The following is a 9,898-nucleotide window of genomic DNA, read 5'->3' as shown; positions in this document are numbered from 1 at the left end:
TCAGCCATTGACACTTTATTTTGTCTCATTTCACTCTTCCCCCTTTTGGTCAAGAAGGTTTTCTCAATCCCCTGATGCTGAGTCTCAGCTCATTCTAGGGGTTTTCTCAATCCCTTGACGCTAAGATAGACCAGTTTTGCATGTTTTGGGTGCAATTGCATGAGCTGAGGTGTCCTTGATGCGGGTGCTATCTTGGTCTCTGGGCTTGAATACCACACAGTTGCGCCTCTACTGAATGATGGGTCAGGGCTTGGGAACCTTTTCTAGATCCATTTGTTTGACGGGCAGGAAGACACCAAAAAGAGACCACTAATATCCCTCTTGTTGGAGGATGTGAGATGTGCTTCTGCCATGGCCCCCAGACAAGGTTGCAAGCATGAGCCTCCTTTTAGGGACACCCCCACCCCATGCTTTCCAATTCTAGATGAAGTTCAGGGGGGGAGACACGATTCCTGCATAACTACTCTCTGGTCTTGGCTGCATGCTCACCCTTCTAATCTTCCCGTTTATGGTGCCAAGCTGTGGCTTTGGTGCTTCATAATCCAACCAATCTGAGCGGCCACCATTGAGAGGCACCTCCCTTTCTCCAAGGCAGCAGCTTACAGTGAGGCCCCCACTCTTCCCCGAAGCTTTCGGAGAAAGGGACCTGCGAGGCCCGTGGGAACTTTCCACTGAGTTGGAGGGCGCTCGCCAGGTAGCTGCCCTCCTGGCTGCGCCCTCTGCTGGCCGAAAGAGGAAATGCCTTTCCACTGCCTCTGAACCTCTGGGCACTTTCTGTCTCTTTGCATCTGAGCCCTGGAAGAAGACCTAGCAAGCTGAGAGCTCAGCTTGTGGATCCTGCTTGCATTTGTGACGGCTGATTCCAGTGCCATTGTGTCCTAGTTGTCATTCCTGTGTTGGTGAGCTCAGATACCAGGGCAAACAGGGGGTTGCCTCCTCCTGTCCCCAGGAGCTTAATGATGTTTGGACATAAGTGAACAAAGCTGAAAGCTGCGAGAACCCACTTCTGAGCTCAATGTTGGCAACACATCAACCAGCTCACCCCTCAATGTCCGGGGCGCTAACTCTTCAGCAGGAAGCTTGAAAAGAACGTTCAGCCTCCAGCCTAAAACAAGTCTGCCAAGCCTATATAGACAGTTAGGAAGGCTGGCTCTGTGTGCAGGGAACAGGAGAATGACCTGCGTTCTGTGGAGGCAGCTTCCCCTGGGCACACGAGCAGCCCTGCTGGGCTCTGGCAGTTGGCTTTGCTTCTCACCTGCCAGTTCCACTCCTGCTTGCTCGTGGAATGACTCAGAAGCTGCTTTCAGAGAATGCTCGCCTGCCGTGCGGGAGACCCGGGTTGGATTCCCAGTCCACGCACCACAAACAAGCTGCTGCATGGAATGAAAGCATCACGCCTGCCCTGGGCACAGGAGTGGAGGGTGGCAACAACTGGGCCATGATTTGACAGGTTGGACCTTCTATCCCCATAGGGTTCTGGGGGCTGACCAAACAGAGCCTTTCTCACTCACATCCCAGCACACTCCTCACCTAAATGCACATGTTCCTGCTGTCCACCCTAAGGAGAGCGTATCACTGACCCTTGCTAATCTGTGCGCTGGGGAGCCTCCCCTCATCCCCGCGTGGCTGCTTCTGAAGCTTGACCACCGGGCCTTGGAAGAGGTGGGAAGAGCCATGGGTCATAAAACAAATTGTCTGTGAGCCGATTGCAGATATCAGCTTGTGCTGTGGGTTTATCGGCTGGAAGTTTGCAGACTCTCACAGGCATGGAGTGCTGCAGAAATCCCTATTTCGGTGTAGGGGATCATTTAGCAAATATGCCTGTCAACACAGCAAGAGTGTCTGCTCCCCAGAAATGTCTTAGTAAAAGTATCTATTTTCTTTCTTCATTTCATTTTCTATTTCTATTTATATATTATTCCCCAGCAAATCTGAAGAGTTTAAAAATAGTATATTCAACACAAAAAAAAGTAAATAAAAAGGAAAGGAAAATATAGATTTAGTCATTTAATTAAGCATGGGAAAAACTAGGATGGTTAGAAGGTAGAGATTCTCAACCCTTTTTTTTTTTTTGACCCAACACACTTGATTCTCCCCCCAGAGGGTGGGGTGGTAGACATGGGCTCATTCTAATAAGCACTGCCCTCCCCCATTGCAATAAAAGGTCTTGGCCATAAACCCTAATAATTGCTGAAAACAGAACTAAAATTGTGGCTTTGTGTTTCCTTACCACCAGGGCAGAAAGGAAACTAAGATCAAACTAGGCGTTGCCCATTTCCCGTGGAACAAAAGTTACGCCCCCTTAGGAGAAACCCAACTTAAGTTTGAAAGAAAAGCTTCACACGCATCAGTCCACAGAGGGGACATGGAATGGTTCGGTGGTGACATCTTCAGCACGCTACACAGCGGTGGGCTTGAAGGATGACTTGTTAGGATAATTTATTATCCACCCTCCATGGATGGTGTGGTTATGATGAGGCACATTTCAGGGAAGTAGTTCTGAGGCCAAGGCAAATGGTTCTGAAGGGCTGGCTCAATGCAAAGCTGACACACGGAGTGTCTAAGGGGTGACAGACCGCAAATGGGTTAAGTGGGCCTCTGCAGGGATCGTTTCCCTCCACACGTGGGGGAGGCTCATGGCTATCTCCCTGGCGGGCCCCGAGGTGCAGGCGCTCTACCCTGAACACGCCAAGACTGACCCAGAGAGGGGCCATCCCTCGGTGGGAAGTCAAGGCAGTGGTCTTCTGGGCAAATGAAAGTGTTGAGACCAGAACTTTGAAAACTCAGGGGGACAAATCTAGAGGCTCAGAAGGATGACCAGTGGTTCCTCTGAAAGGACTGTAGGGAAGATAAACTATACACTGAAGTCACTTGATTTTAGTTGCTATGCTGGGTATAGTGCTAAAACCATCTTGTTTCCATTCTTTGGTGACTCTGTAGAGATGACGGTTGACAGCGGTAGAAAGGGAGTCATTTCAGCAGGGTTCAGCCACAGCAGTGGTTCCCCCCCTCAGTGAGCCCTCGGATTCCCCGAGAGTCTGATTCAGGGGACGAGAGAACCTCATGTGTGCACTCGGGCTTCCCACAAGGGCCAGACTGACCCAAGTCGCTGTGGTTGGCTGAGACCAAGAGGGTGAGATGACCCTACGCCAGTTCTTCCATCGACACTGCAGGAGAAGATGCAACGTGGCGAACAGTTTTCCTTTCTGTGCAATGGGAATCTTGCGCTTCATTTCTTGTGGGTGTTTTTCAATGTTGATGAAATAAACTTTGTGCAATTTGCTCCTCTGTGCCTGTCTTGAACATCCTGGGGGAAGATAATTCTCTATTGCTTGGGACGCTTCGTTTCCTTTCTTTCAGCAGCATCACTGAGAACACAGTACCCTGAAGTCAAGACCCAAAAGTGGTGTGTTCTAGGCACATATTGCTCCATAAAACTCATAATCCTCAAGCAGGTAGATGAGTCTGTAGTGGAGATTCTAGACAAACGAATTAACAGAAAACTCTTCATATTGATTCCAGTGGGTTTCCATTTTTATGAGTACAGAACTAAGAAGAAAACAAATCTCTCTTTTACGGAGATTGAATTTTCAACATTCTACTTTTCAGGTCAGCCTGGTAAATTCATAGCAAAATGTTATCCTGGGTATCCTCAGAGGTACCCTTTTGCTATTGCCAGAAGAAAAGAAACAGGAGGTGGGTATTTTTCAAATATATGTATGTATATATGTATATTTTTTTCTAGGACACTTCATTTGTTAGATCAGTCAGTTTTTAAAGTTTAAAGAAACCTCCTTACTGCATCCACCGACAGCAAAGCTCCTCTGCCTCGGCAAATGCAAGGCAAGTCGTACTTTCTGAGTGCTTGCATGTGGCCTGTTCTAAACAGCCACTGAAAACACCTCCCGACCCAAAACTCTCCTACTGGCCAATCCCTGCCTTTATTTAGCCACATTCCCTGCGTTACTTAGGCCTTATTTGTGGGTTCCAGAGCCTGCACCTGCAGTTCAAATCTGCCTTTCAGCTTTCCTAACAACCAGCATGCAAAGGGTGATACACTCAGCTGTGAGGTTCACATTATCTGGGAAGTTATAAATATATATATATTTTTAAAAGGCCCACTCCACAACCATCAGTACCCCGATTAGAATACTCATCTCTTCCCAGGGGTTTAAACCTCCCTGGCAACGTGGGACATGACTCCTAGGGATGAGCAGGGACCCAGCATCAAGGGATTGAGAAAACCTTCTTTCTTTTTTCTTTTTATTAATTAAAAAAAAATTAACTAACACAACATTTAGAAATCATTCCATTCTACATATGCAATCAGTAATTCTTAATATCATCACATAGATGTATGATCATTTCTTACTACATTTGCATCGATTTAGAAAAAGAAATAGCAAGACAACAGAAAAAGAAATAAAATGATAATATAGAGAAAAAAATAAAAATAAAAACTATATATAAAAAAAAACTGTAGCTCAGATGCAGCTTCATTCAGTGTTTTAACATAATTACATTACAATTAGGTAGTATTGTGCTGTCCATTTTTGAGTTTTTGTATCCAGTTCTGTTGCACAGTCTGTATTCCTTCCAGAAAACCTTCTTAACCAAAAGGAGGAAAAGAGAAATGAGACAAAGTTTCAGTGGCTGAGAGATTTCAAACAAAGTCAAGAGGTCATTATGGAAGTTATTTTTATGCATTATACAGATATTCCTTTTTAGTTTATGGTGTATTGGAGTGGCTGGAGGGAAGTACCTGAGACTACTGAGCTGTGTTCCAGCAGCTGTGATTCTTGAAGATGATTGTGTAACTATAGAGCTTTTAAGGTGTGACCATGTGATTGTGAAAACTTTGTAGCTGATGCTCCCTTTATCCAGAGAATGGACAGATGAGTAAAAACAAAAATAATAACAAGGAGAACATAAATAAATAAATAACGGGGGAGGGTGTGGGGTAAAAAGAAACTGGGTAGATTGCAATACTGGTGTTCAATGAGAGGGATGGGTAAGGGGTATGGGATGTATGGATTTTTTTTCATTTTTCTTTTTATTTCTTTTTCTGAAGAGATGCAGATGTTCTAAAACTGGTCATGGTAATGAATACACAACTATGTGATGATATTGTGAGCCACTGATTGTATACTCTGGATGTGCTCTATAGTACATGAAGATATCGCAATAAAAATTATTTTTTTTTAAAAAGAATACTCATCACCTCCTTCATGCCGGAATGAGGGACAGCAGGTCTGAACTACCCCACACCCTCTGCTCAAGGCTCTTAGTAGATTTTCCCCACAATTTCAAGAAGCTTGCAGTCAGCCTGATGGGCTCCTTCTAAACCAATATGGTTTTTACTCTTTATTTCTTCATTGTCATATTTCAGCTCCTAAAACAGCCTGACACCTGTGCTTTCCCACTGTCCCCCCTCCCCAAAAAGGCATTTCACAAATCTATTTACAGTTTATAAATGTATTTATAAGGGAGCCAGTTTCGGTTCAGTTCACAGTTCATCGGGGACGGGGGTGGGCGTCTACCCCAGAGTCTCCTGGGGCCCCTTTACCAGCTCAGTGGGCGCTCCCCAGCTGCAGCAGCTGTTGCAGCTAATGGCTCACACCTGCCACCTCTCAGGGAAGCTGCTGTTGCCCGTGCAGTTGTGCAATTGTCCATGCGGCTGGAGTAATTTAAGCCAACGATAACCCCCACGGGGTCAGGTGAAGGCTGGACTTTATCTGAAACCATGTCTTTTCTGAACTTTGTCCCTTTTCCTGTTTCTCCTGAGAACACTCCCTCGGCAGATCATCTTCCACAAAGCCCCATCCCAGGCTCGACCTGAGACAAGGAGACATGAGATAAATCATCGCTATAATCCCTTTTAGAACCCCTTTGATTTTCCTAGAATGGCTATTTTAAGACTTTAGTTTTATTATAAGAGTGATGCATGCTTACAGCCAACACTCAAATAGTGTCAAAAGGGTATAAAGTAAAATGTACGTGATTCAGAACCCCACCCCAAATCCCAGTCCCCTGCCCTGAAAAGGTAGCCAGTGTTCATGTTTCAGTAGCCTTTCAGAATGTCTCTTTGTTTATTTAAGCAGAAATGTATGTATTTTTACATACATTCTCCCAGGCTATTCCTATTCTTCTACAACCAGCTTTTTTCTACTGAATATATCATGGACTTCTTTCTATTTTCAGTACAAAGAGATCTGCCTCAAATCTTAAAAATTGGTGGATCTGGGTGGGGTGTATGTGTGCTGCGGGGGCCAGGAAGTATGTTGGCACTTCCTGTATGAGTTTAGTGTTATTTTTCTAGCTGTCCTGTAAGTTCGAAATTATTTCACAATAAAAAGTTTAAGAAAAATATTGCCATAGCCTTCTGTGACACAGTCGAAAGGATATTAGAAAGGAAATTAGAAAGAGGATATTAGAAATGGTTTTTTTGGTTTTTTGTTTTTTACATGAGCAGGCACCGGGAAACGAACCCAGGTCCTCGGGCATGGCAGGCAAGCATTCTTACCTGCTGAGCTACTGTGGCCCACCCAGAAATGATTTTTAAGATCTAGATTCTAAACCCAGACCTATTGCTATACAACCTGTGTGACCTTGAGGGAATCACTCAACCTCTCTGAACCTCTCCTTCCACATCTGTAAAATGAGAAAACTCCCCTCTCTGGGTTGTTCCAAAGGTTAAAAGAAAGGAAAAAGAAGAAAAGATAGTGTACATAAAGCTAACTGAAGAAAGTTTAGTGCCTATAATTAGTTAATTAAAGCAGGAAATGTTGAGAGAGAGAGAGATTTGCCTTTAAAATAATTCTTAAGACTCATTTCAGCAGGTGCATCCTCTGTAACTGGCATGGCGCACCACTTCTATGTATCAAAATCGAAAAGCCAACAAATGGGAAATTTATTTTGTCATATGAACAACTGAGAGCTCATTTTGAGAAAATATTTGTGGTTCCCCCTCAAAAACCCAATGGAATGAGCAGGTGAACCATATCTCCCATGAAATGGGTTGCAGAGACCTTTAGTTTAAGATGCTGCAACTCACACGAGGCAAACCCAGCTGTCCCAGGACTGGGTTAAAGCTCTCGAGAGAAGAGCGCTTGATTAGGTTCCCTGGTGTTCTTTATATTCTCCAGGAAAGCAGACATGCTCATTAACAAAACCACACACCTACTGCGCTGCTTATCCTTCCAGTTCCGTGTGTGTGAGTGTGGGTGTGGAACTGAGATGCTTTAGGCAACAAGCACAAAGTGGAGGCAGCACCCGAATAACACAGAAGTTATAAAATGTATTTAAAATAAATAACAGAAAAGCAATAAAATGCCCCTAGTCCTCGGCACCCCACCCCGAATATCCCAGGGTGAACGCATCATCCCGTATTCGGTGCCTTGCAAGTGCAGGGTCGTTTGCACATTGTGTGCACACCTACGGGGCACACGTGCTCACAGCCTCAAATCTGAATCTTGGGATCCTCGACCGCAGGTCTTAGCTTGGCGCCCTCATGTCTGAGCACCTCTGCCTATGAGGGGCGGGAGTGGGTGGGGGGTGGAGGGGCTGCTGGTGGAGGCAGCTGTGTGAATTGTAAGCAACTGGTTGCACCTCGGGGACCAATTGACCAACTGAAAAAAAAAAAAAAAGGAGGGAGTGCTACTGGAAGTTTCCAGCCCCACAGCAGAGACTAAGCGAAGAAGCCAAAAGTAGCCCCTGTGGGAAGTGCATCCTGTTTACAAAATGTGTGTGGCATCAGGAGCCAGAGTCTGGCTCTGCTACTTTCTAGATATGTGGGGTCTTGGACATACCACTGAAATTCTCTGTGCCTCAGTTTCCTCCATGGGAATGCACTTAGAATAGCACGAGGCGCTCGGTAAGAGGGGAATAAGCATTTGTTAAATGAGAGAGGTGTGCCTTTATTTCATCCTCACTGCGGTGCTGTGAGGACTGTGTAGTGATACTCTGGGAGAGGGGAAACTGAGGCACAGGAAGATGAAGGGTCTCCTCTGGCGAAGCATCAGGGCTGAATGTGGGGCTCATGACTTTCGGCCGCTTTTCTGGCCACCACATCTGCTGCGTCTGCATCCTCCTCTCTGCCTGCATTAGTGACAGCAGCCGTGCCCTGCCCCCCTGGCCCCACCCAGCAGCCCTCCACACTCAGTCCCTGCCTTCCCCTGCCCCCCACACTCAGTCCATGCCGCCCCTAAGCCTCACCAGAGAAAACCTACAGCTTTTTGCACTGAAAACAGAACCTGCTGGACCTGAAACGAGAGCCCTATGCACAGATTCCAAGACCAAAGGAAGCCCTGTTTGTGGGAAATGATTCAATCCCCTGGGTTCCGTGGAGACTCACCTCCCAGGCTTCAGCGGCTGCCCCACCTGCGCCCCATTTCCCCGCCAGCTTGCCCAGCCCTTGGAGGGTGGAAAAGGCTCGAGAAAGAAGGCAGATCTCTGCGGGTTTTATTTGAATAAGTAATTAATTTGCAAGGTATAAAATTCAAAGATACAAAAGGGTGTTCTGTGTAAACTGAGTCCCTCTCCCAGCCCTGCTCCCCAAGGCTGAAGTCTTGCCAGAGGCCCCTACTGTGGTTCGTTTCTTGTGAAAGGAAGACCTTTACATCAAATTGCTTTGCTCTTCAGGGAGCTGGTTCGGGTGGGCAACAGGCAGCCCCCAGAGCTAGATAGCGTGTAAAGCTGGGGGGCATCAAGGAGCGCAGGGAGACAGTCAGAAATGTGGGTCTAAGCGGGACCGTGGGAGCTGCTGAGAAGGGTGGGTTGTCGCCTCTGGCAGTGGGAGTACCAGAGAACAGCTGCCCTGGTTTTTCACAAGCCCTTTGTGATGAATGCTGGGAGTCCATGGCCATCCCTTGTTCCCCTTCTTGCTATTAAGGAAGGGACCAGTTTCTGAACATATGCAAACAGCTTCAGCCCTGTGTGGGAGCCGCCCCGGGCAGCAGCCAGGGCTAAACCAGACATCGACTTCCCCATCCCTTCCCTCCCTCTCTCTTCCTTTTCGTTACTTTCCCCTCTTTTCTCATTTCGATCCCCCACCTCCAACTGCACACTGAATGGTGCTCCGGCTTCCTATGGAATTATGATTTACGGTTATTCATCTTATTAACTAAGTGGCTTTGCTGGGGAAAATATTAAGGCACTCTTGCCATTGTGACCTTGTCTTCCATGAGCTCATTGGCAGCTGGTGTTGCCATGACAACTTGGCTAGAGATGCGGGTACTGAGCTCCCATGGAAGGCAATGTGAGTACTGGTGTGTGCACGTGTAAAGGGGCGCAGACTTCCTGTGAGGCATCCGTTGTGCAGGAAGCCTTGGATTTCCTAGTCCATACCTGCTTCTCCATCCAGTTTGGTCCAAATTCGCTTCAGGGCTGTAAATCAATTAGAAGGAGGCTTTGGAGGATGACTTCTTTGTTCGGCTTTCTGAGTGGCAAATTGGAACCAGGGACACCTAAAGGATATTTCAGAGGCGGCTACCTATGTGAAATGAATCACCCACTTTAATGGTGATTTTAAAAATACCTTGGGCCTCACTTTTTTTTTTCATGTGATTCTTTTATTAGATGAGAAAGGCAAGACCCAAAGGGGCTAGGGGACCTGCCCCGTGCAGGATTGTGGGGGAGGGGAGTGTGGTTTAGGGCCAGTGTGGGCTTAGGGTGAGGAATGGGAACTTAATGCTCAGTTGCTGCAGAGTTTCTGTTTGGAGTGATGGGAACATCTGGTAATGGGTGGTGGCGGTAGCCCAACTTTGGGAATGGCTTTAACATCACCGAATTATATATTTGAATGTGATTAAAAGGGGAAATTTTAGGCTATCTATATATTACTAGGATAAAAAATTTAATAAAGAAAAACAGCAGGACTGTACAACACAAAAAGTGCACT

Source organism: Tamandua tetradactyla, chromosome 4 (assembly GCF_023851605.1).
Source record: "Tamandua tetradactyla isolate mTamTet1 chromosome 4, mTamTet1.pri, whole genome shotgun sequence".
Classification (NCBI taxonomy): domain Eukaryota; kingdom Metazoa; phylum Chordata; class Mammalia; order Pilosa; family Myrmecophagidae; genus Tamandua; species Tamandua tetradactyla.
The sequence above is the reverse complement of the archived record's forward strand: the minus strand, read 5'-3'. Positions refer to the sequence as shown.